Source organism: Portunus trituberculatus, chromosome 49 (assembly GCF_017591435.1).
Source record: "Portunus trituberculatus isolate SZX2019 chromosome 49, ASM1759143v1, whole genome shotgun sequence".
NCBI classification, from domain to species: domain Eukaryota; kingdom Metazoa; phylum Arthropoda; class Malacostraca; order Decapoda; family Portunidae; genus Portunus; species Portunus trituberculatus.
The window spans coordinates 6,894,542-6,918,790 of record NC_059303.1 but is presented as its reverse complement, the minus strand read 5'-3'; the positions used below and the strand labels follow the sequence as shown (position 1 = coordinate 6,918,790).

The 24,249-nt window shown below is 39.7% G+C and overlaps 1 long non-coding RNA gene across 1 annotated transcript in view; it reads left to right on the top strand.

Moving 5' to 3' along the window:
• The window catches only part of LOC123499372, a 210,198-nt gene that overhangs the window by 22,499 nt on the left and 163,450 nt on the right, over nt 1–24,249 (top strand). Inside the window, exon 2 of the long non-coding RNA XR_006672964.1 lies at nt 5,576–5,629. This is a non-coding gene — a long non-coding RNA (uncharacterized LOC123499372). The remainder of the gene's footprint in view (nt 1–5,575; nt 5,630–24,249) is intronic.

The following is a 24,249-nucleotide window of genomic DNA, read 5'->3' as shown; positions in this document are numbered from 1 at the left end:
CTGTGACCACTGCCAACACTGTCACCACTAGTGCCTCCTCCTCCTCCTCTTCTTCTTCTTCTTCCTCTTCCTCTTCCTTCATGTTTTCCTCTTCCTCGATCACTTAATTTTCCTCATCCTTCTCTTTATTTTGTTCCTAGATTTATCCTTTTCTTTTCTTCCTTAGTTTCGTTTACTCTTTCTTCGACTTCTTTTCTCCCATTTTGTGTCTCTTTGTTCTCCTCGTCCTCCTCTTTGTCTCCATCATCCTTTGCTCTTTTCTGACTTTTTCTCATTTTTTAAAATTCTTATTTGTCTTTTTGTTTTCCTCGTCTTACTTTTTTTCGTCGTCATCATCCTTTGTTCATATCTTGGCTTATTTTTCTCTTTAATTTATTTAACTCCTCTTTCTCCTTCATTTATTTCCTTTCTCTTTCTTCGTAACTTTTTCCTTCCTTTCTCTCCTCAATTTCTTTCCTTCCTCTTCTTTTGTCCTTTTCTCTTTTTTATCTTCCTCTTCCTCCTCCTCCTCCTCCTCCATATCCTCCTCCTCCTCCTTCTCCTCCTCCTCCTCCTCCTCCTCCTCCTCCTCCTCCTCCTCCTCCTCCTCCTCCTCCTCCTCCTCCTCCTCCTCCTCCTCCTCCTCCTCCATATCTTCCTCCTCCTCCTCCTCCTCCTCCATATCCTCCTCCTCCTCCTCCTCCTCCTCCTCCTCCTCCTCGTCCTCCTCCTCGTCCTCCTCGTCCTCCTCCTCGTCCTCCTCGTCCTCCTCTCCTCCTCCTCCTCCTCCTCCTCCTCCTCCTCCTCTTGCTACTCATACTACTTCTGATCGTAAGCTGAGAAAACAAACGAAGGTTGAATGGATATGCAATCTTATCTTTTAATGATGTACTTGTAAACTTCGTGTTATTAGGCCTTCTCTCACTTGGGTTTCATTCTGCACATCATTTTCGACACCTGATGGCTTCTTCACATTTTAGTAGGAAAGTATGCTATTTCAGTGTCTTTTATACCTGTTTTATTTGCTGCATCTTGTTTTATAGCTGAGGTCATTATTATTCATTTTGTCTAATTTTTACTAGTTCTGGTGGAAATTGCTAAGGTTTTCATAGATTTTTTTTACGGCTTATCAAATATTCTGCTCATAGTTGCCTTGTGTCTTTTATACTTAAGATTGAGAAGGTATTTAGAAAAACTGAATTATTCTTGCTTTGAAATCATATAGGAAAATAATTACTCTTTTTTTAATTTCCTCCACATAACAATTACAGTGGAGGGAAGACTTCTCAGATAGAGGAGAAGGAGTAAATGGTGGTGTATGAGTAGGAGGAGTTTACCAGTTTATCAGTGAAGTGGGAAGAAAGACACTCATGAAGATCCTACTAATGATCTACGTACCCTTTGAAATATGATCAGATGCAGTTGAAAATGAAAGCTAGAATTGAAATGTAAGGTTCTATAAATGTTTTTACTTCCAAGAAATTTTTACCTGCATTAATTAACGACTTCCGCATGAGTGTATATCATGTCACCTTTAGTTCTATTAGTAAGGGAGTAGACACAAATAAAAGAGAGGAATGTTCCTTTCATAATCATCCTCGTTATCAACATTTCCGTTGTTTAACAGGAGCCGGTCAAGAGTGAGTGTGTTAGCCCCGCTCTAGTAATTGATAACGAGGACGGCGGCTGCAATGAAATGATTTCCTTTACGTCAGCCCTACTTATTCTGTTCACCTCCTTATCGCCGCCTTGGAGAGTGTCATGCCTTTCCAACTAATACGAAATCTTCCTAACACCAGAATAGGTCAATAGTAATCGGTTCAAGCTTGACAGTTAGATGAAAAAAAGTGGTAGATGAATGGAACAAACCCAAAGTCAGATTATTAATGGTGAATTATTGGGGAACCTTTGATGGAGATTAGACACATCTAGGTTTGTTTTGTACAGGGATTGGCACGTATAGGCTTCTTGCAGCTTCCCTTGTTTTCTTTTGTTCTTATTTTCTTATATATTCGTATTGCTTTTTTCAGTGAGGGCACGGAATTTCATAATCGCTTTTAGTATTCTCCCAGTAGTGACTAATGAATAGATAAAAAGATAGATTACGAGGAGTGATAGTGGCAAATTATTCTTTTTCACCTAATCTTGAGGCTGTAAGCTGATGTTTCTCCTTTTGGTGTTACTTTTATGAGAGAAAACAGCTCATAAATGGTTTATTCATATAGAGGAGGAGAGGTTCCGTGTAAATGCGTTTATATTCTTGATGGTGAGTATAGTTGCTAGTATCGATTGGTTTGATTGAACTGTGTTACGTACCTATGCATGAAGGAATGATGGCAAAATGTGAAGAAAAGTGTCCGGCAAATGCCTTAATTTATCTCATTCCCAGTATTCGCATTTGGTCAGTATAAAACCCATCATTAGTCTATTCATTAATCTTTGCTCGATTCATAGATATGAAAACGTCTAGACTGTCACAACAATACCTGTGGCAACTATATATTTGGGTGTTGACGTGAATACTGAATATGCTGCATTTACATAACCGATGCGAGAAACAGTGTGGCCCGCAGCAGTACAACAATTGAAGGAAATGTATTTAGCAGCACGTTAAGATATTAAATAATGAGGGAAATAGGTGTTTGGTATGGAAGTCCTGGAAAATAATGAATCGAACTAATGTTGCTATGGAGGGAGGAGAAACAACGTGGGGAGTTTAAGTAATGATAATAGCTGTAGGAATTGTAAGGAGTATCCGCTAGCATTAATGTCACCACGGGTAATATTAAACAGACAACAACGCAAAGTTATCCTTACCTTCTTTTCTGTGTCTGGTCCTTTGTCTGGATCCATTGCTATCACTTTAAGTTACAGGACACTCAAGATCTCTGGAAGTGAAGACACTGCCCACTGGAGTCTATTAAAACACCGCACTTTTTCACTTTTATCGAAACAGTTATTTTCATAATCTTATCGTTTCGAAAGAAATATCAATAGTCTCCGATTTTTAAGGTCTTTTATATATGATTGATTAAATCTTTTGAGTCGGAATGAATCAAACTAATTTGGTAAGAAGAAATCGTATAATTAATAGATTCATGTAGCCAATCCCTAGAGTACAGTTCAGTTTTCAATTGTTTCTTTACAATTGATTCACTAAAGTTTGAGTCACAACGAATGACACTGAGTATGGTTAGAAGAAATCGCATCGCAATGGTAGATTTATACTTTTGCGTTTCGTCATTGCTGTAATGTCCGAATCCTGGCCACAGTCTGTTGTTAGGGAAGGCATTAACTCGGGGTAACCGCTTCCAAATGCAGAAACTTCCTTAGCTTTGATAGGCTAGGGATGTGGACATAAAGAGGGAAACAGAAAAAAATCGTCAGTGCTTTGATTCGCTTTCCTTCGTCAGTAGTCTGTTGATGGCAGAAATCCTGGTGTCACTGCAGACCTTCACATCCCAGACAGCACTGCTCCACACACCCCCACCAGGATGTTCATGGTGCAGCTGTGTGGAGAGGGAGGTAGGGCTGGCACACCTGTAGAAGCAAAGCACACCTGCTATAATTTACATTACTTTTCGAGCGAAGGTTGAGCATCGATACCAGTCAACACCAGATTATAGTTTTTTTTTTTTTTTTTGTGTGTGTGTGTTTTAAGATATCAAAGTGTGTCGATTGTGTTTTTATGTTTTTATTTTCAGTTTATTTGCAGTCTTTGTCAGTATATCAGCAAGGAAGAAAAATAACTTGTCTATTGTTGCAGTGAAGGAAGAAAAAAAAAAAAAACTAACTCGCCTTTGTGGATTACTTTTGCAATTGGCATTTCTTACTACTACTACTACTACTACTACTACTACTACTACTACTACTACTACTACTACTACTACTACTACTACTACTACTACTACTACTACTACTACTACTACTACTACTACTACTACTACTACTACTACTACTACTACTACTACATGTTTCTACCATTTTGTGTAACACTGCACTACTACTACCATTTAGACCAGAGGTTCTCAACCTTTTTAATCTTATGTACCCCTCGAAGTCTTTCAGTATTGATCACTTACCCTTTCCCACAATGCAGCGTCAGGAAGGGTAAGAATAAATGCATTTGTGTTATATATGTGGAGCAGACAAATTTTTAAATAATATTAGTATGTTTCTATGAGGTAGTGTCGATAGGAACTGGTACCTCACAGGGAGACACTATATGTCACTAACATGCAATACATTTACCAAAAAGGAACTATATCAGACAATTTTCGATCATTATGGCAGTGAACTAGTGTTGCTTCCAGCTAGTTGCAACTTGTAACTAGTGATAGTGATAAATAAGTCACTGTGTGTGTGTGAATAACATAGAATAATAAATCGGAACAAATATTATAGGTTTGCAAGGTTGTGTGGCAACTGTAATCCAAGAGAGCTTCCTCTCAAGTGATATAACTCCAAGAGTTTCCTTGTTAACGTTGTTAACGTGTCCTGGTTCTAGTGAAGGACACATCCAGCCTAGCACATGTAGGCTACATTGTATACTATAAACAAATTTGCAGTTATTCAAAGCTGAAGTATTTTGAGAAACCTGCCACGTACCCCCAAAATTCCTCTCAAGTACCCCTGGGGTACGCGTACCCCAGGTTAAGAACCCCTGATTTAGACAAACAGATGGATAGACTGATGATAAATACAAATAGAAGAGATAAATGGATGAGAGAGAGAGAGAGAGAGAGAGAGAGAGAGAGAGAGAGAGAGAACCTGAGCCTGGTATTTTCAAGGCTATTAAGTTAACATTTGGGACAAAATGTTCACGAGAAGGAAGCTGTGTTTCCCCGCGATGAGTCAATGGGTAGCGGGGGTGAAGAGTGGCAACAGGAGGAGGAGGAGGAGGAGGAGGAGGAGGAGGAGGAGGAGGAGGAGGAGGAGGAGGAGGGGAAGAAGGAGGTGGAGAAACTGTAAAGGGAAAATGTTCAGCAATAAATTTCGGGGCTGAGGAAGCATCGAGAGAAAAAACTTAGTAATAAGTTTAAATAGTGATGTGTGTGTGTGTGTGTGTGTGTGTGTGTGTGTGTGTGTGTGTGTGTGTGTGTGTGTGTGTGTGTGTGTGTGTGTGTGTGTGTGTGTGTGTTTGTGTTTGTGTGTGTGTGTGTGTGTGTGTGTGTGTGTGTGTGTGTGTGTGTGTGTGTGTGTGTGTGTGTGTGTGTGTGTGTATTTGAACTCCTCATTCAGACAGAAGTAACACGTTTTCCTGAGATCAAGGGTAGGAAATTCCTTGTTTATTTTCACCCCCTGATGAGCGTAATGTCCTTGTAATCTATTGCTCCTTGTGATTTTATCTTTTACGTCTTTTACCTCTTATCCATTTTTTTCCTATATTCATTTCCTCTTATCCATTTTTTTCCTATATTCATCATATTTTTTTTATAAGTGAGTCACTGTGTCCGTGTGTCTTTCTAACTTTCTGATTTTGAACCTATTTTCTTTATATTTGTCTTTTCGCTTTCATTTACTAGTCTGTCTGTCTGTCTGTTTGTCAGTGCCGGTATCCTCCATATGATTTACACGCATTCTTTCATTTTTTCAGGCGCGTGGTAACAGTGTTGTGCTGCTCACGGAACGCCTAACCCGAGGAAGCCTTGTAAGTAGAGCAACAATTGTAGATTAATACTTCGTCGTTTCTAAGGATGTCACCTGCGGCCACTGTGCTCAAAGCGTGGTTAAGGTGTGTTTCGAGGTTATCACGATTGTGTCATTTTTGCATTCGGGATTGGACCTGTGTCCTCAAAACGACGTGCCCGAGATGTGCTCGCACTTGCGATGCATGGGACACGTGAACATCTGTTGATAAGATAAAAGCCGAATCACTAATGATATCCACTTAAGAGTAAAGTGCTGATGACGGCACTACCGTCACACTGAAAAGGTTTAAAAAGTAGCCATCAGAGAGTGTTATTTTACTATCCAAACGTTATGTCACGCTTATTTACCGTCGTTAGTCACAACCTGCTGTTCTCACGAGAAACTGTTAACTTTTAACTTTACGTTCTTGATGGCCAAACGTGTCGCTCTGAACACAGGAAGAGATATGTTAATTGTTTGCTGTATGTGAATAGAACCGCGAAAGAGATGGGTTCTGGAACAGAATAAAGAAATATCAATTTAGGAAATGAATACAAATATTAATATCTTGTAAGCCGCACACTCCAAGGCAGCAAGTGTGTGTTTGTTTGTTAACTTCATCATAATATTGCACATTCTGTCTCATTAGTCTTGTCAGAGAGCTGCTACTGGGAACGGTTATTCAGGTCATTCTAAATAAAGTTTGATCAATATCTTTATTTAATTCAAGTCATTCTAAATAGTTTTATCAACGTTTTATTTATTTTTTTTGTTCGCAACAGTTGAGTGGAGAAACACACACACACACACACACACACACACACACACACACACACACACACACACACACACACACACACACACACACACACACACACACACACACACACACACACACACACACACACACACACCGACAGAACGTGGGGGGCGGCATTGAGTGGATGTGTTCAGAATGCAATCAGGGTAAGTGAACCATGAGCCTTGAACCTCCTAACTGTCCCCAGATAACACCTCCTCTAATTGAGCCACGCCTCTTGCCAAATGACGTGACCCTCTCCCTGAGCCACGCCTAGGTGGAGTGAGTGCGGGGATAACATGCCGAGCGGTAACTCGTCTTGAGATTTAGTGAGATGAGTCAGTACACCATGTTATTCTCTTTATTGTGGCAGTTAGTAAAGAAAGGTTAAGGGTTGTTGCGTTTTAGATATATTAAAGAAAGAAGGAGAGATGATTACGGTGCTTGTTGCATTTTGATAGATCTTAAAGGATAACATCTATCTTGATGTTGTTTGATGTCGTTATTTATATAGGTAGAAATAAAGAGAAAAGATGTGTTTCCAGTATTCACTGTTTTATAATAGATTCCAGATGTTAAAATATCCTGTGTTTTTGTTTGATGAAAATATTGAATATTCACGTAATATATTTTAGCAAACCTGAAAGGAGAATTACGTGTCATATTTTAGATACGAAAAAATACTTGTCAGAATGCTGTAAAAGATGCTACTTGTATTTGCCACATTACAATATTGCCTAAACATAACATTTCTTTTATCTTTTTGTTATATGAAAAGAAAAACCTTAGTGTATTGCAGCAAATACCGGGAAGAGAAGTGATCTTTTGATTTCTTTAATGAGGAACAAAGGAAACTTTACCGAGAATACTGTAATAAATACCAAAAGACAACCTTTTCCCGTGATATAGTAAGACTGACAGGAGTAAAACCTCACCCAGTCTATATTATAAATGCCGCACCACATTATTTCCTGCAATTGTCTGGTTAATTAGATGAAAAAAATAATGGTACATCATCGATAGATTTTATGCTTTAAATTTAGTCGTTAGTGAACAGAAAAATAGCAGTTAAACAATGAGACATAAGATTAAGTTAATGATAGCTTGCACAGGAAGTTGTTATAAGCACAGTTAGGAACGTGTGAAGAGGTTTGTTGCTGTAGTAGTTAGCGGGGAGTCGTTGACAGTGAGTGAGAGAAGTGAGTATTGAAGGGGAGTGAGTGAGGATGTCTGTTGGCAGTGAGTGGATATGTGAGTGTCGGAGTTCTGTGTGGAGGATAGTAAGGGAAGATGTCGGTTAGTAGTTAGCATTAGAGTTGTGTGAGGAATGGATGAATATAAGTGTTCTTGCAGTCAGTTCAGTGTTGTTGCCTTATGAACTCGTGTACAGAAATTTAAGTTATTCATCTGTCAGTGAGTATAATCAGTCAGTCAGTCAGTCAGTCAGTCAGTTAGACAATCAGTCAGTCAAATAGCTTTTTTTTTTGTGCAAGAGCCAAGGGCAACACAATTATTAGGAAAAAAAAGCCCACCTAAGTACCAGTTTCTAATCAGTCAGTCAGTCAGTCAGTCAGTCAATCAGTCTATCACTCAGTTACGGTACAGATGGAGAGACATACAATGAGCAAACACACCTAGCTTTGCGACACCTGACACTCCTACAAAACATTCCTACAAAGACCACTTGATCAGCCTCATACACAAGGAGTATACATCTTCTTTAGATAAGCATCAACAAACACGTGCGTACGATTTTTTTTCTCCTGTAGCCTCTGCGTAGTGACCTTGAGACGCACTTTTTCTTCCCTTTTTTTTTTTAACTGCAATAGACAATTTGTTTGCTGCCCGCTACCTGCTGCTCCATGCTACATCTGCCTCGCTCCCACGCAGCCACCTGCTCGCACTGGCTTGGTATCTGGTGTGAGGCGGAGTGTGTATACTGACCAAGCTGTATTTAAACCTGCCTGATGTAGTATAAAGAACCGTGTAGTAATATCAGGCATAAGTAATTGTTGTGTGGCCGTGTTATATTCAAACTTGTGACAATAGAGTGTATGGAATCGTGTAGTAATAGCGGGTAGAAGTAATCATGGTGTAGTTTAGTTGAATCTGAACGTACGTGAATAGAGTAAAGGGAATCGTATACTAATATAAGGTTTAGGTGATCGGGGTATGGAGGAATTAAAAACGGTACCGAATATCAGGTAGCGTGTAGTAATGATCAGATATAGTAAAATGTTTAAGGTGAGATACGTACAGAGAACTATCTTTTCAATGGACAGCGAGTTATTGAGGTATTGATAATTTTATATGGAAAAAGGAAAGAATAATAATAATAATGATAAGGAGAATGAGAAGGAGAAAAGAAGAAGGAAAGAAAAACAAAAAGAACTAAGTATTATTCATATATATGAATTTAAGACTGTTATGCATGCTAGGTGATTCATATTCATAGTATCTTCATATAGGAGTTGGCTTCACCTTGAATATAATCTACGTAGACACCAGGTTCATTACGCCCTTTTCACACGCCGTTACCTTCACGATGGCCATCTGCCCCATTAATTGCACCATGTAAAGGAGTGGTGTCCCGGTGAGCAGAGTGGTGGCCGCCGCGCGCAGGTCAACAAGTGGTTCATTTGCTCACCCTTTGTTTCTAAGTGTCTGTCACTTGGAACAGGAACGGGACATGCGATTGACGTGAACTAGAGAGAGAGAGAGAGAGAGAGAGAGAGAGAGAGAGAGAGAGAGAGAGAGAGAGAGAGAGTTCGGGAAAGTACAACAAAAGTATGAAATAAAGAGAATAAAAAAAAACATGGACTAAAAAAAACGAAGCAAAAGGTGAATATAAAAAAAAATATGAGAAATTAAGCCAAAGATTAAGAAAAGAAATATATCAAGTACGTGATGCATAAGTTTAGTACACCACATTTAACTCTGGAACTCCCTGCCTGCTTCTATATTTCCATGTTCCTAAGATTTGAAATTTTTTTTAAGAGGGAGGTGTCAAGACAATTGTCCCTGGCTTTTGGTTGACTCTTTCAGTTCTTTTGGGGAAACTGCAGTTCCAGTGGACCTTTTTTTTTTCTAATATTTTGTTGCCCTTGGCAGTCTTCCCTCTTGCATAAAAAAAAAAAAAAAAACTTGGAGGTGGCGGTGGCTTGTGGTGGGGGAGATCCACTTGTGTACCGTCACCCTGCTATTAATCCTGAGGCTAAGCGGGCTACGATAAGGTGGGAGGGGGAGGGGCGGGCGGGGTGATGTTAGGTTGGTCTTACGTAACCTTGGGTCGGTGCTGGTTCAGGCTGGATGGCGGGCCAGGCGCGTGGCCTTCAACTCTCCAGCGGATTAGAGAGAGAGAGAGAGAGATTGTTGCTGGGGTTTGCGATTTCAGTGCGAAAACAAAAAATGCATAAGCCATCTGGTCATGATTTGGTAAACGCTTTGAACTTTCCACATGGACACGGTAGATGGTTCGTCGAGCTTTCATATTTTTTTGCAAGTGAATGTGAAGAATCGTTATAGGACTCAGCCAAAGTATAAGAAGCGATCTAGACCTTTACGATGTCACTATTGCTTTACATCAATATAAACTAGACATATACGTGTTCCATATTACTATTGTCTAACAGCACCAATACAAACACCATATGAAAAACCAATACACAGGCTAGACTTACGATCAGATACCCTTTTCTCTAACACAACAGGACAGCAGGCAGGGGACAGACATGGACGCGGACCTAAGGCTGCATGTCAAGGGAGCAAGATTGACAAAGACAATGCGATATACAGGACGGGAAAGGAATAGGGCGCCTCTACTCCCTGTCATTCACCGGGAGCTTAGTTACGCGCTCTCTGACAGGCGTTGCTTATAGATAACTGGTGTGGTAATGATAATAGTGGCGGGAATGTGATGTCCCTTGATGTACGCTTCGTTTTAAGCTTCATTAGGATTAGCATATATTTTCGGGCGATGAGAGACTAAATGAGGAAGTAAAATAAAGGAGGAAAAGGAAGATGAGAAGAGGAGGAGGAGGAAGAAGAGATGGAAAAGAAGAATATGCTCTTGATTTTAGCTTTATTAAAATTTCTTGGAATTAGCAAATATTCGGGTGATTGAATTCTAAGTAGGAATTAAGACAATAAAGGAAAATGAGGAAGAGCGGTAGGAGAGGAGGAGGAGGAGGAGGAGGAAGAAGAGCAGGAGGTGGCGGAGGAGGAGGAGCAGTGGGCGTAGGCAAACATGGAATTTTTATGACTGCAATGTTCAAAATAGATTTATGGCCATGTGTGGATAGAGTATAGTGATAATTGTTTTTTTGGGGTCAATGATCGCCATGGACTATGAATGGGTGAATGGGTGAATAGATAAGATAGATAGATACATAGATAGTGGATAGATAGATTGAGTGGTAAATAGATAAATACTTTTGGATTTTGATTGTAGTTGTAGTTGTCCGTAGAACTTGATAAGCAGAGAGAGAGAGAGAGAGAGAGAGAGAGAGAGAGAGAGAGAGAGAGACAGAGAGGCAGACAGACAGACTTAGAGAGAAGGTTGGAGACAGACAGCACCTACTAAATGTCACCCCATAGAGAGAGAGAGAGAGAGAGAGAGAGAGAGAGAGAGAGAGAGAGAGAGAGAGAGAGAGAGAGAGAAAGAGAGAGAGAGAGAAAAATCAGTCTCGTTAGTAGAAAGTATACATAGTCTAATCTTTATTCAGTGCCTCCCATCCGCCAGGTAGGAGCGATTGAAGATAAATGAAAGAGGCGAAACTGAGTGGTCTTAAACACTGGAATCCACATAAGTAGTCACATGTGGAGTCTATGTAAGTCCCCTAATCTGAAACATTTTATTCTCCTATCACGACTATTTTTAAAGGCTACAGAGATGATTAGCCTGGTTTTCAACAATGTTTCTTCTGTTCATAATGCATAAACCTTCCTTATCAGTCAATAGAACCGTAAACTATTGAAAAACTGTGTAACTTCAACTAGAGGCTTTTGGAAGTAATCTGGGTGTAGTGTATGTAGAAGTGTTTCAGAATATGGAGTTGGCTCATTCAGTACCAGGACGCATTTTCATATTTCTTTCACTATTTGGTGATTTTATACAGATTCAGAAACATATGTAGAAATTAGAATAGCGAAGAATGTAGCCATTAATTTCCTGACCTCCATAGATCCTTCGTAATGTTGATAAAATCGTCTAATCGCACACAAAACTCATGGTAAAAAATCGTCCCAGTACTGAAGGAGTTAATGGTGGTGGAGGTGCAGCTCGTGACTGGCGACGCGCAGACCAGGTGGGCGGCGTGTGGAAATACCAAACACAGTGGCAGCTTCCGTGACTCGAATCCACACAGCACCTTTGACCTTCTCCCTGCTAGACATTCCTTTAATCCCGTACAACTTCCCACACACTTACTCTCAAACTAAAGCGTGTTAAGTATTCCTGTAGTATAAGGAAAATACAGAAATTAACTAGACAACACCTTTACGTTTCTCACTATTGGGCATTTTTTTTTCTATAATGCCTTACAGCTTCTTCAGACACATTTTTATAACAAAGCATAGACAATATTCCTTCAGCATGGAAAATATTATGTTTATCTAATTCATTCTGTCTTTTTTTCATATCCGTGTATGCAAACTTTATTGCTGTACTGTTCTGAACGTTTACCGAAATACGACTAAAGTAATAAAAGAGCCAACTTCAAGATTTTCATATGTTTCCCGCCCACTTTCACTAACATGTTATGGAGAGTTGTTTTTGCTGCTTTTTTGATGGAGTATAGCTGGCCTTAGAGGATTCCTTCTCGGTATTTGATAGTTATTGTTTTACGACACGAGCGCCATGTGACCCTGCAATTATGGAAGCAAATGTATGTAATCAACCAGTCATTGTCTTGTTTATTATGGAGGATTGTTTGCCTGTGAGGGGAACGTGTAGGTTTGGGTACGAATACTTTTTTTTTCTTTCTGTCTATAAGAACAATGAGTTTCGATTAATTTTCCCGGATATTCACTCAAGACTTCTTCTACATTTGAGTTTTTATTGTGGTGGGTGTTTAGAGATACAGTCTTTCAAGTATGGGTGTGTATAGAATGCAATAAGTAAGCCTCCTTGCTTTTACTATCTTATGGCCATTACTTTAGATAAGCTAGTGTAATCCATCGCTTTGTAAAGACCGTCATGGAGACTTGTTACTTCTTTTATGTTCCTTTGTGTAGTAAAACAATGTACTCAACTAGTGAGGAATAGTGTAATGATGAGTCACCCAGCTCCTGGTTATTTGTTATGTCTATCTTGCAGTGTCGCGTTGCATATCCTGATAAAAGTGCAGGAAATCTCATGAAAAACGCTGCTTGTGGTGGTTGTCGCCAGGTGTGCCAGCTGTCTGACCTTTGTGGATGGAGCTAAGGCCATTTCCTGCGGTCAGAGATCCTTTGTTGGAAGAACTGGCGGTCTCTTCTTACAGTCAGAGCTGCGAGGACGTGAAGGTGCAGGATGTGTTTGGGAGAGGGTTCCAGAGACAGTGCAGAGAGAGAGAGAGAGAGAGAGAGAGAGAGAGAGAGAGAGAGAGAGAGAGAGAGGGAGGGAAGGAGGAAGAGGGAGAGGTGCTTGCTTGTGTACTTGATGACCCGTCCTGTGGGGAGCCACTTCTTAGGCAAGCCTGACGCAGCGCGGTGACTTTCAAGGTCACTGGTGAGACATGTGTTTTTATTTGAATTTAGCAACACCGACCACGAAATGAAAATAAGTAGGCGCAAAGTTGCTGTGTTTGGTGCCTTCAGACTGTAACCCGTGCAAGTTTTTATTCATTTATATCTCTTAGAAACATATTCTTCTTCATGGGGCTGTTAATGAGCTTAATCTCTGGTGATATATTCTCCACCAGAGTTTTAAAGCAAATAAAGGTTTGGCAAGACTTGAATAAGCGGCAAAATGGGAGGAGTGGGCGGCGAGGTGAGGGAGGAGCTGTGTCACTGGGTGCTGGGAGGCATTTCGTCACGCCCTTCGAGTCTAGGGTAGTGTTGTGCATCGGACTCAAAGGCCACGCCTAGCAGAGTCCTCTTCTTCCTTTACTTGTCGTCGCTGTAACGAACCAGCACTCACATTAACACGGTTTTCCGCACATTCTCTCCTGCCCTTTTCTTCTCTCTCTTATTAGTTCTCTCACTTGGTTGCTGCAGATACATTGTTTAGGTATTAGAATAATGTAGTGATGCCTTCATAACTATGATATAAGCACAGGTGTATAATAGTCTCTTTTGTTCTTTGTCTTTCTTTCTTCGTCTCCGCTAGTTGTCTCACTTCAAGGCCATAACGAGGGAGTTCAGGTATCAGGATACTGTAATGATGTTGCCATAACCTACGAATTGTGGTACTATCTCTATCAGTGTTTATTACCGTAATCCTCATTATTTCTCGTACATGACGCTTTAAGTGTGTTCAAGTCTCGACGTTGTATAATAAGAGAGAGAGAAAAAAACAACTGAAAACTATGGTACTGTTTCTATTCGCTTCTGCTTCGTTATCTTTCTTCCTCTTTCTATTTCAATGTGTTCTGGTGTCAAAAGAGTGCAATGATGACCTCATATATGCGATGCAAATAAAGATGTAATTGGTGCTGTTTCTTTTCACGCTGTTTTCATTTCTTCTTTTCCACTAGCTCTCCCAAGAGACGATTACTTGGAAGGGGATCAGGTATGAGAATAGCTCAATCACGTTCTTTTACCTGTGATATATAAACATGTGAAGCTCGCCCAGACTCTTTTCGCCCTGGTTTTCTTTTCTCCTCTTTTATTAGATCTCTCCACTTGTTCTTTCACCTGCAGACTATTTTCAAGATGGTCAGACAACGATGTTCCTTTTTCCTGTAATGAAAGCGGAGGTGTTATTGGCGTCTTCTCTCTCTCTCTCTCTCTCTCTCTCTCTCTCTCTCTCTCTCTCTCTCTCTCTCTCTCTCTCTCTCTCTCTCTCTCTCTCTCTCTCTCTCTCTCTCTCTCTCTCTCTCTCACACACACACACACACACACACACACACACACACACACACACACACACACACACACACACACACACACACACACACACACACACACGAGGACTATTTGAAAGACGGTCAAGTATGAAAATAGCGTAATCACGTTTTCTTACCTGTAATAAAAGTGCAGGTGTATTGAATGGGTGCGATTTTTTTGTCTTTTTTTTCCTTGCCCTTTTTTTTTTTTTTATTGTGGTGTGGCGCATTCCGCACTGTTTCACCCCACTGTTCCACTCTACTCCACTCCCTGGGAGAGGTTCGTGCTTGCCCCGTGTGGCGACCTTCACACTGCTACGCATACATTAGTCGAGCGTCTCCACTTCCGCGTGCAGTCCAGTGATCTGTATTTTATTTATTTTTTACTCCAGTTTGTAAAGTCAGTGTGGAAAGGGGAACTGAAACTCGGGTAGGTTTTTTAGAGGGATGTCTTTGAGTGGTTATTTCTCTGTTGTTGTTTATTTCTATATTATTGTTATTGTTGTTGTTGTTATTATTATTATTATTATTATTATTATTATTATTATTATTATTATTATTATTATTGTTATTATCATTATTACTAGTATTATTATTGTTATCATTATTGTTGATATCGTTGTTAATATTATTATAGTCATTATTAATATTCACTTCACCTTAGCTTAGCATTTATCCATACATTTGTTTATTTATTTCTTATTTTATTAACTTGTTTATTTATTTATATATTTTTGTGTTATGACGTCAATTTGAGATTACTTGGTGACGCAGCCAACAAACTGTTCTTTTAGTCTTCCCATTGATTCCACTCGGTAATTGGGTTAGAGAGAGAGAAAAAAAAGAAAACAATACACTGATTAGAGTCTCATAGTTCGGAATCCTACACGAACAAAGGTAATGATAAGGAAGTATAAAACATATTTGGAGTCTTCATTTTATCGCTGACTTCACATCATGGCCAAGTTAACTAGATTTTGCTCAGACTACACCACAAAGAACGGTAGTGATCTCAATTCTGGCGGTAAGGCGATGGAGAAGCAAAAAGTCAGAGAAATCAAGACACAATAAGGTTTAGATAGAATGTTGTACCTGATGAACTCTCTCCTAACAAGACTGAACGTTAGAATTGATCTTATTGCAGACAGTGATGTGATGACAAAACAGAAGTGGAGACTGAGTTGTAAAGTCAGAAAACAATGAAGATTTTGTATAGTGACCCGCCTCCCATTCCACTGATGCTTATTTTTCACTCTCTTTATTTTCTTTAGAGGATATTCGTTTCATTTGCGATCGTTATTGATAAAAAGAAAGTCCTTCAAAGTTGTGTAAGATAGAAATGAATACTCGATTACTTGAATTGTAGAAAGAATCGTAAAAGACTTGATATTTATATACGATGTTGAAAATATTAAATAGATGAAAAAAAAAGATAATAGATACACAAGAAAATAGGTAAATAGAGAAATTGATGATAGATAAATAGATAACTTAATATTCCTAATTAAGATGAATTTTTCCAATCATGAAAACAAAAAATTCAGCTTTTTCTTTGCCATTTGTACGACACACACACACACACACACACACACACACACACACACACACACACACACACACACACACACACACACACACACACACACACACACACACACACACACACACACACACACACACACACACACAGAGAGAGAGAGAGAGAGAGAGAGAGAGAGAGAGAGAGAGAGAGAGAGAGAGAGAATAATAGGAGTACCCCCCACTGGTCGGAATCTGGTAATTGCTATAGCGGCGAGAGACAAAGAAGCAGCGGCAGTGAACGTACATGCAGCAGGTACTTTTTTCTCCAAGGACAGGACCAGACGCGGTAATTGTAGTGGCCCAAATGAACCCAATACGTAGGTGGGTTTTGCCGCTTCACGCTTGTGCGCCCACTCTCTGTGACAATTTTTCACCGCCTTTATCGTGACCTTGATATTTTGATGTAATAAGCAATCAGTTTTTCCCGGGAAGACGTGGATGCCGGTGTAATGTGAAAGAGGCTCCCGTTACCTCGATCTCACACCTGTCCTTACCTGGTGAATGTTTGTAGGTGCTGTGATATCGTGTTAAATAGTCAGGTATGATCGTTAGTTAGAGGGCTGAGACGTAATGAAAAACGTGAAGTAACTGCCAGGTAATACGTAGTGAATGTTGCTTTATGTTCTTTGGTCTTTAGATGAATCGTTTTTTTTTTTTTCATGTAAGAGGGGAAAACTGACAAGGGCAACAAAAAAAGTTAAAATGAAGGCCCACTTAGTTGCCAGTCACCGTGCAAGTCCTGGAGGGTTGGTCAAAAGAAAGGGATAAATGTCAGGTTAAATACTTAGCTAGTAAAGGGCTAATTAATAAAGTGAACCAATTCTCAGGTAATAAACGATAAACTAACGTCTGTACTTTCTCGTTAATGTACTTTCGTGGTTGTCAATATCTACAGTTTGAGTTTCGGTTTGATAGATCATAGTTATTGCAGTACTAATCATCAAGTGGCATATAACAACTTAAAACCTTTACTGATCTGGTGCGTGGTACTGTATATGATTCCAGGTTATATAGTAGTAAAGCGAACTAATTTCCAAATGATGAATAATTACCGAACACCTGTATACTTACCTAGCGAATATTGATGTATAGTTTCTGGGCATTGGTTTCAAAGTAAATACTCGTATAACTCTACAAAACTAATGAATTATGCGAAGTAAATACCTGGTGAATGACAGCCTGGCAGCTATCATTGTGTGGTGAATGTTGCTGACTTTTTTTTACTCTAGTTTCAAGTTTAATAGTTACGTACGACAGGATTAATTAATGACGAGATGATTATTGTGGATGACGAATGACCTCACACCTCTCCTTACCTGGCTAGTGTTGTGGTTGTGTTCTTGGGTTTTAGAGCTTCGAGTTGAATAGTTGGCCTAATATTTAATCATTTGGTTATTTGATAATAGCAACTAAACGCCTAATGAATGCTGTTATATGTGAGCTGGCTTCTAAACCTGCAGGATAGATGGTTAGCCAGCTATCACACAACTAACTTGTAAGTGGAAGACTGAAATTTGTTTGTACTTGGTGAATTCTGCAGTATTCGTATATAGTTTTTAATTGCTAGATAAATTATTATCGTAGAAGTGATTACCTACTAATATGAACTACTAATGTGATCTGGTATGATTTGATATTGCCTTTACCTTACTTATTTTGCTTTACTTTCCTTGCCTTACCTTACCTTACCTTACCTTACCTTACCTTACCTTACCTTACGTTAAATTTGACTTCAATTAGTTTGACTTGCCGTACTTACTAACCATATCTAATTCTACTTTACCTTACCTTAACTTTGACCTCAACTTTATTTACCTTACTTTACTAACATTACCTAACCTAATCTAACTTAACGCGAAACAGTAGATTATTAGATTATGAGTGACACACCGCTGACCTGTGAACTTCAGGCGTCGACCCATTATTGTAAGAGTCATGGTTTCGCAAGCTGTTCCCTTGTAGCAAGAAATACGAGTCCGTGAACTTTAGGAGAAAAAAATGCTTTCCGTGGAGTAATTGACTAAGAACATGTGACAGCCGAACCTGCCTATTGTGAACATACTCTCTAACACCCAGGGGTCTCGTGGCGCACAAGTGTTCCTGTGGTGGCGGGATATAAGAGCCAAAGTTCCAGAATATTAGGAGGGACTTGTGATGCTGTTTGGTACATCATACAAGGAAACAAAACCTAATGTCGCTTGAGCTGAAGACTATAAAACATGATTATACTAAAGCTTACGCCACACCTTACATACACAGTTTATGAGTTATTGTCTTCGTGTATTTCTACAAATAGCTGCGCGTTGATGTGACTGTCGCTGGGGGCAGACAACGCAGGACACTGAATGTTGCATCGTACCTTACTTATATGCATTGATCACCTTCTTCTCATGTATATTTTTGCAAACCAGTACACTGAAATTATACACTACTTACCTTCACTAGTTTAATTGTGAGCGGACCTTATGTTTTTCTTAACTCTTAACTGGTCTCCCCAATATATAATAAAAATGAGATCGGCGTGTCATAACATCAGGCACTGAGACTTAAAACACAAAACACCTTACTTCGCTATATACACTGTTTACCTGATAATTTTTCCCATCATGTACCTCAACAAAGACCTTGAAAGTATCCATTTTAAACTTAACACCGTGCCATAGAACACAAGGCACTGACACTTCCATATTCTCCTTTCCTCATTTTTTCCTGCCTCTGTAAAACACATGTAGCTTCAAATCCTGCACTCCTTACCTGTATTAATTAGGTCAGTGTGTCAAGAGGAAGTGGTGTACATAACAAAGTTAGTTCCAGAAAGGGACGTAAGTAAAGGGACACACAAAGGATTAAAGAAAAGGTCACGCAAAGAGTAGAATAACTTTTTTCTGAGGTAACATTTCTCTCGATTTGGAAATAGAAGCAGACAGACAGACAGGAAAGAATACTTTAATTAAAAAAAAGGGAGGACAGAACGATGAATAGTAGTGTTGGGAGTAATTTCAGGAGAAGGAGAGAAGGAGGAAGGAGAGGCGTAAATGTTATTAGATATAAAGGTTCATTTATTTTAGAAAACAGAAAGAGACGGGTAAAACATAGTAGTGCAAAGAAATGAGGTAAGTACATAAATAGGAATGAAAATAAAGTATATAAAATAGTAAACAAAAAAATCAGATAATTGAAAATAAATATATATGTAATAATAAAAATAAATAAATAAAACTAAGTAAATAATAAAAGTAAACAAGTATACCGGAAAATAAAGAAGGAAAGAATAAAAAGAGACTATAATAAATCATTGGACAGAGACGATATTGAATTAGGCAAGCCTCACATTTCATTCAATAGGAGGAACAGGAACAGAGAGAGAGAGAGAGAGAGAGAGAGAGAGAGAGAGAGAGAGAGAGAGAGAGAGAGAGAGAGAAGGATACATCGTGCAGAAAAAAAGAGGAGCGAGTTACAAGTAGGATTTTTTTTTGTTAGAAGTAGGATTTTAAATTATAATTGCATAAAAAATACAGTGCTGGAGACGAGGAAGTTTCACGTTTCATTTACTTGAGAAGACAGGAAGAGACAGAAATGGAAGGCCACGTCTAATACAAGGGTAAAAAATAGTGGAAGTGAATAGTAAGTATAACTCCAGAATATGCCAAGAAATAGACAATTCTGAAGCTAAAGAGGTTTCGCTTGCACTTGATTTGAAAAGCAGGTAGAGACAAGCAGGGAAGAATACAGAAAATGGAAGGCGGAAAATTAATGAACATAAGAAGACTAAAAGAAAGCTACAAGAATCCATCAGGTGTACATATGGCAGTCACTCTATGAAACATACCAACCTATTTACACCTGTCATTCTCGTCCACATTTTTTCCATTTATTACGACTAAATAAGGCACAAGAGGCCTGAAAATAATGGTAACGGTAAAGAAGAGGGAGTGTTTTGTGGCTCTAATGAGGAACTTGGCCCGGAGTATAAAGAAGAAGAATTATTAGGTAAAAAAAAGAAAAAAAAACCCAGTGAAGTAACTCGTTCCACCGCAATCTAGATAAAACTGCACAGAGAGTACACTTGAATCATCAGATACTGAGCAACCTTTGACTTATTTTCTTCTATCTATCCATTTATGACTTAATTTTTTACTCTAGTTTTTATTTTTATTGCTTAAGAGTTACGCGCTAATATTAAATGCAATGTTGCCAAGCGTACCTGAGTTGATGGCGGGGGGGTTATAGTAATGAAGTGATAGGATGGTGGGGTGGTAAAGTGATGGGGATGGGGATGGGGCTAATGAGGAGAGACCATTTTTCTGTCCAAGTGTGCAAAATATCAAGGTTTGAAGGGGAAGGATGCTGGTGTTGAAATGTTGTGGTTTTTTGGTGATGGAGTGATGGGATTCCGTCAAGTGTGCAGTCTCAAGCCGTGACAGTGAAAATATCCAGGTTGTGTTGGGATTACCGGATACAGATGGCAAGGGGAGACAACTTTTTGACTGGGAAAATGTCCAATCAGTAATTAATAGACGTCACTGGAGTTCCCCCAGACCACGTAATCGTATATAAATAGAATAAAACAAGATTAGCAGGGCTGTATAAATTATTGGAGTCTGACTAATACCTTGACTGATACGTAGACTAACGTTATTGGAGTTCCTTAGTCATATATGAATAGCACATACTAAGACTGACAGGCCTGTATAATGTAATGGAAACAGACTGATATTTTAACCAATACGAGTACGTAGACACCATTACAAGTCTATTTTAGGCCGTCAGACGATGCACCCGTATATAAATAGCACATCCCAATAGTTACAGGCTCATATGGCAATTGTATAGGAAACTAAACCAGTGTTCTGACCACATCCGCACATCAACTCGGGACGGTGGCGAGCCTTGCGACACCATCCACGCCCCTCGCGCCGCGCCCCCTCCAGGAACAAACGGCTGGGGACGAAGCAAAGGGGAAGGATTTGAAAGCTCGCAAATAACCAGATTATTATTTTATTTTATTTTATTTTTTTTTTTGGCTCAACGTGTACATTTTGGCATTATCCTCAGTCTGCTCCTCGTCCTCGTACCCCCCCTCCCGTGTCACTAATGCAGGGACACCAGGAATGTTCGGAGTATCCATCAATATCTCCGTGGCGTGATGGCATCTATGGTATTACGTCAGGGTTTCCTCATCCTTTCGTCCCTTGATATAAGCGGGATGTCATAACATGCAGTCATCCCCGAACCTGCTCTCACGCCCTCCCCTCTTGGCCCGGTCCCTATCTCCTCCTTACCACACTCCCTCATGCCTCCAGCCTCCTCCTGTTCCCCCTCATTCCCTTCCCATCCCACCTCGCGCACCACACCCTTAGTCTCCAACGATCCTTTTACTCCCTCCAGTTCTGCATCCCTGCTTCGCTTACCACACCCTAAAAATACCAGTCTCCCCTCAAGCTACTAGTGTCCTGATATCTCTTCTCTTCCTATTCTAATCCTGCTTCATATATAAACCCAGTTACTCCTGGATTCTTGTACCCACACTTCTTCCCCAAAGCATCCAGTTCCTTCACCCTCCATCTCCCACTCTCCTCTCCCCCCTCTGTCCTCGCTTCAGTGCCCCTCCTCCGGCGCGCTGTCTCTCTCCTCCCTGCAGCTTCTTCGTCTGCTGGTGTGTCCTTGATGGTGTATTTTCCGTGTTCTTGTAAAAACTGTGGCTACCCATTCTGTTTGTGTTCCGCGACAGTGCTGCTGTGTGGAATTATGCGCGATAGTGAGAAGTGACGGAAGCATGACTCGTGTATATGTTATAGAGTGAAGGAGGTGAAGAAATGCTAGAAGAGGAAGACGAAGAGAGGGGAAGAGAGAGAAGGAAGGAAGTGTAAGAAAGTAATCATTATAGTTGTCTTAATATTTGTCTCTAAAAATTCGTTTGTTTTTCATGTTATACGGTGAGGAAAACGAAAAAAAAGAGAATGCAGATGAAGAGAGGAAGAAAGAGAAAAGGAAGAAAATATAAGAAGGCAATCATCATCGTCTTCTTCCTCCACTTGTATCTGGAATCTGTGTATTTCTTACGATGAAGAGGCAAAAAGTGGTAGAGGAAGAGAAGATGTAGAAAAGGAAGGAAATTTAAGAAAACAATCTTCCTCCTCTTCCTCTTTCTCTAGAATCTTAGGAGTATCCAAAGCAAGGGGACACAACCAGACAGACAGAAGGGAAAGTGGGACGGTGGTGTGGTGTTAAGTCATGAAGTGATAATGCCAGGACCTCTTACTGGAACCGTACGCTGCGCAGGTGTACTGAATGTCAGGAGGTTTCGTCTATGTACTCGAAAATTCTTCAACGTTACCTAAGATTGTAACACTAATTTGAAAGCTTTCCAATAGAGAACATCGTATTTATCCATTTTTTTTATAATGCTAAAATGATAGAAAGCTTTCATCTGATGGCTAGGGTTAGATTAAATTAGGTTAGGTTTATATTTTCTCTGTTCATTGATTTCTTTCATTTTGTTAATGTTTTGAAAAAAAAATCCCATTTTGCCAATACACAAACAGTTGATGTCTGGAAGGTAGTAGGTTAAGGTTGCATTCATAATAAATTATATTTTTAACTGTGATGTAGTCTCGTATCATATACACGGAAACAAAACCTTCTGCTGCATTCATACACTTAATATTACAAACCATTCTTAATCGCATCTATTACACAGATTCATAACACCTCTCTGATGTTTGATTTTTCAGTCTGAAGTTTCTTAGTTCCTGCAGTAGATAAAAACAATAAACACTACGTAGAATATCCCCACATCACGAGAGTTGCCTTGGTAGAATAACAATAACACCATCCATCCATCTGCTTGGGAATCATCGGTGTGCATCGTTCAAGGACACCACGAAATTGAGAACAGAAGCAATAATTAACGCGCTTCGCAACACAATAAAACAGGACATATTAGAAAGTGTATAATCCAGATACCTTACGCAAGACTGAGGGGCGAGGGGAGGCGTGGGGGGAAGGGGGTTTTGAGACTGGGAGATGCTTGTCGCTACCCTCGCTGTGGGCAGGACCGGGGCGAGGCTCTGCGGAGGTGGTGGTGGTGGCGGCGGCTGGGGCTAGTGGTGGGGGGCAGTGGTGGTGATACTGATTATGAGATACATCTGTTGCTTCTTCCCCGTGCATTGCAGAAGATCAGTCCCCAGACCACGACCATCAGGCTGCCAACACTGCTAAATGTCAGTTAACTCCTTTTAGATTATGATATCCGGAGTAGATTGTATTTTTTTCATTTGTATTTATTTACTAAGAGATGTATATGCGTGTACAATAACGTTATACAATACAGTTCCGTAATTATCAATATATGCGCATCACGACTGTCAGATACTAACATGTGCGCATCACGACAGTCATCAACATGCACTCGTTATGAAAATCAGTCATCAACAATACATTACATGCCATGATGACTTTATTATCTGCATGAACGCACCACAGCCGTCATCCTTCAACAGCTGCGCAGACAAGACCCAAATAGAGTTAATGAGATTTTGACGTGGTCGGATGAATCATGATGGGAATATAACCTTCACGATTTCTACACGATGGGAAATAAGTAAACGGAATTCGTCAGATATAAAATTCAAGGCGATCATACGCATTTCTTAAAGTTTTCAGGAAATAATGGTAATGTAATAAGAAAACATGTGGAAAAAAAGGAAGATCGGCCTGGAAGATAAACAAACGTAGTAGTGGTAGTGTGCCGAGGTCGGGGCAAACATGGCAGTACCTGGTGACCTAGAACATTTATTTATGCTCTGGTTTTTCTTCTGTTCCTGTATTCTCCTGGAACAACAATTTTTTAGTCTTCTTTTTTCTTTAATTTGCTACATTTTCCTGAAGCAGTTTTTCTTTTTTAACTGGAATTTTGTTCTCTTTCGATCATATTTTATTTTTTCCTTTGTTCTCTTTTATCAGTTTCAAGAGCCTGATTCGTTTCCTGGTATCTTTGATTTTCTGCATTTTTCTGTAATAGATTTAGTCACCAGGTTATTTCCTCTTATGTTTTCTTCATTTCCTGCATTATTCTCTAACAAAATATGCTCATCTAATTAATTTCCACATTTTCATCTTTTTCTCGTGCACTTCAATGACATCTTAAGTGAACTGCTACCTTTTGTATAATTTCCAGTAAGAACCAGCGGGTGAAGAATGACGTCTTCTTCAATTTGGATAGTATTTATT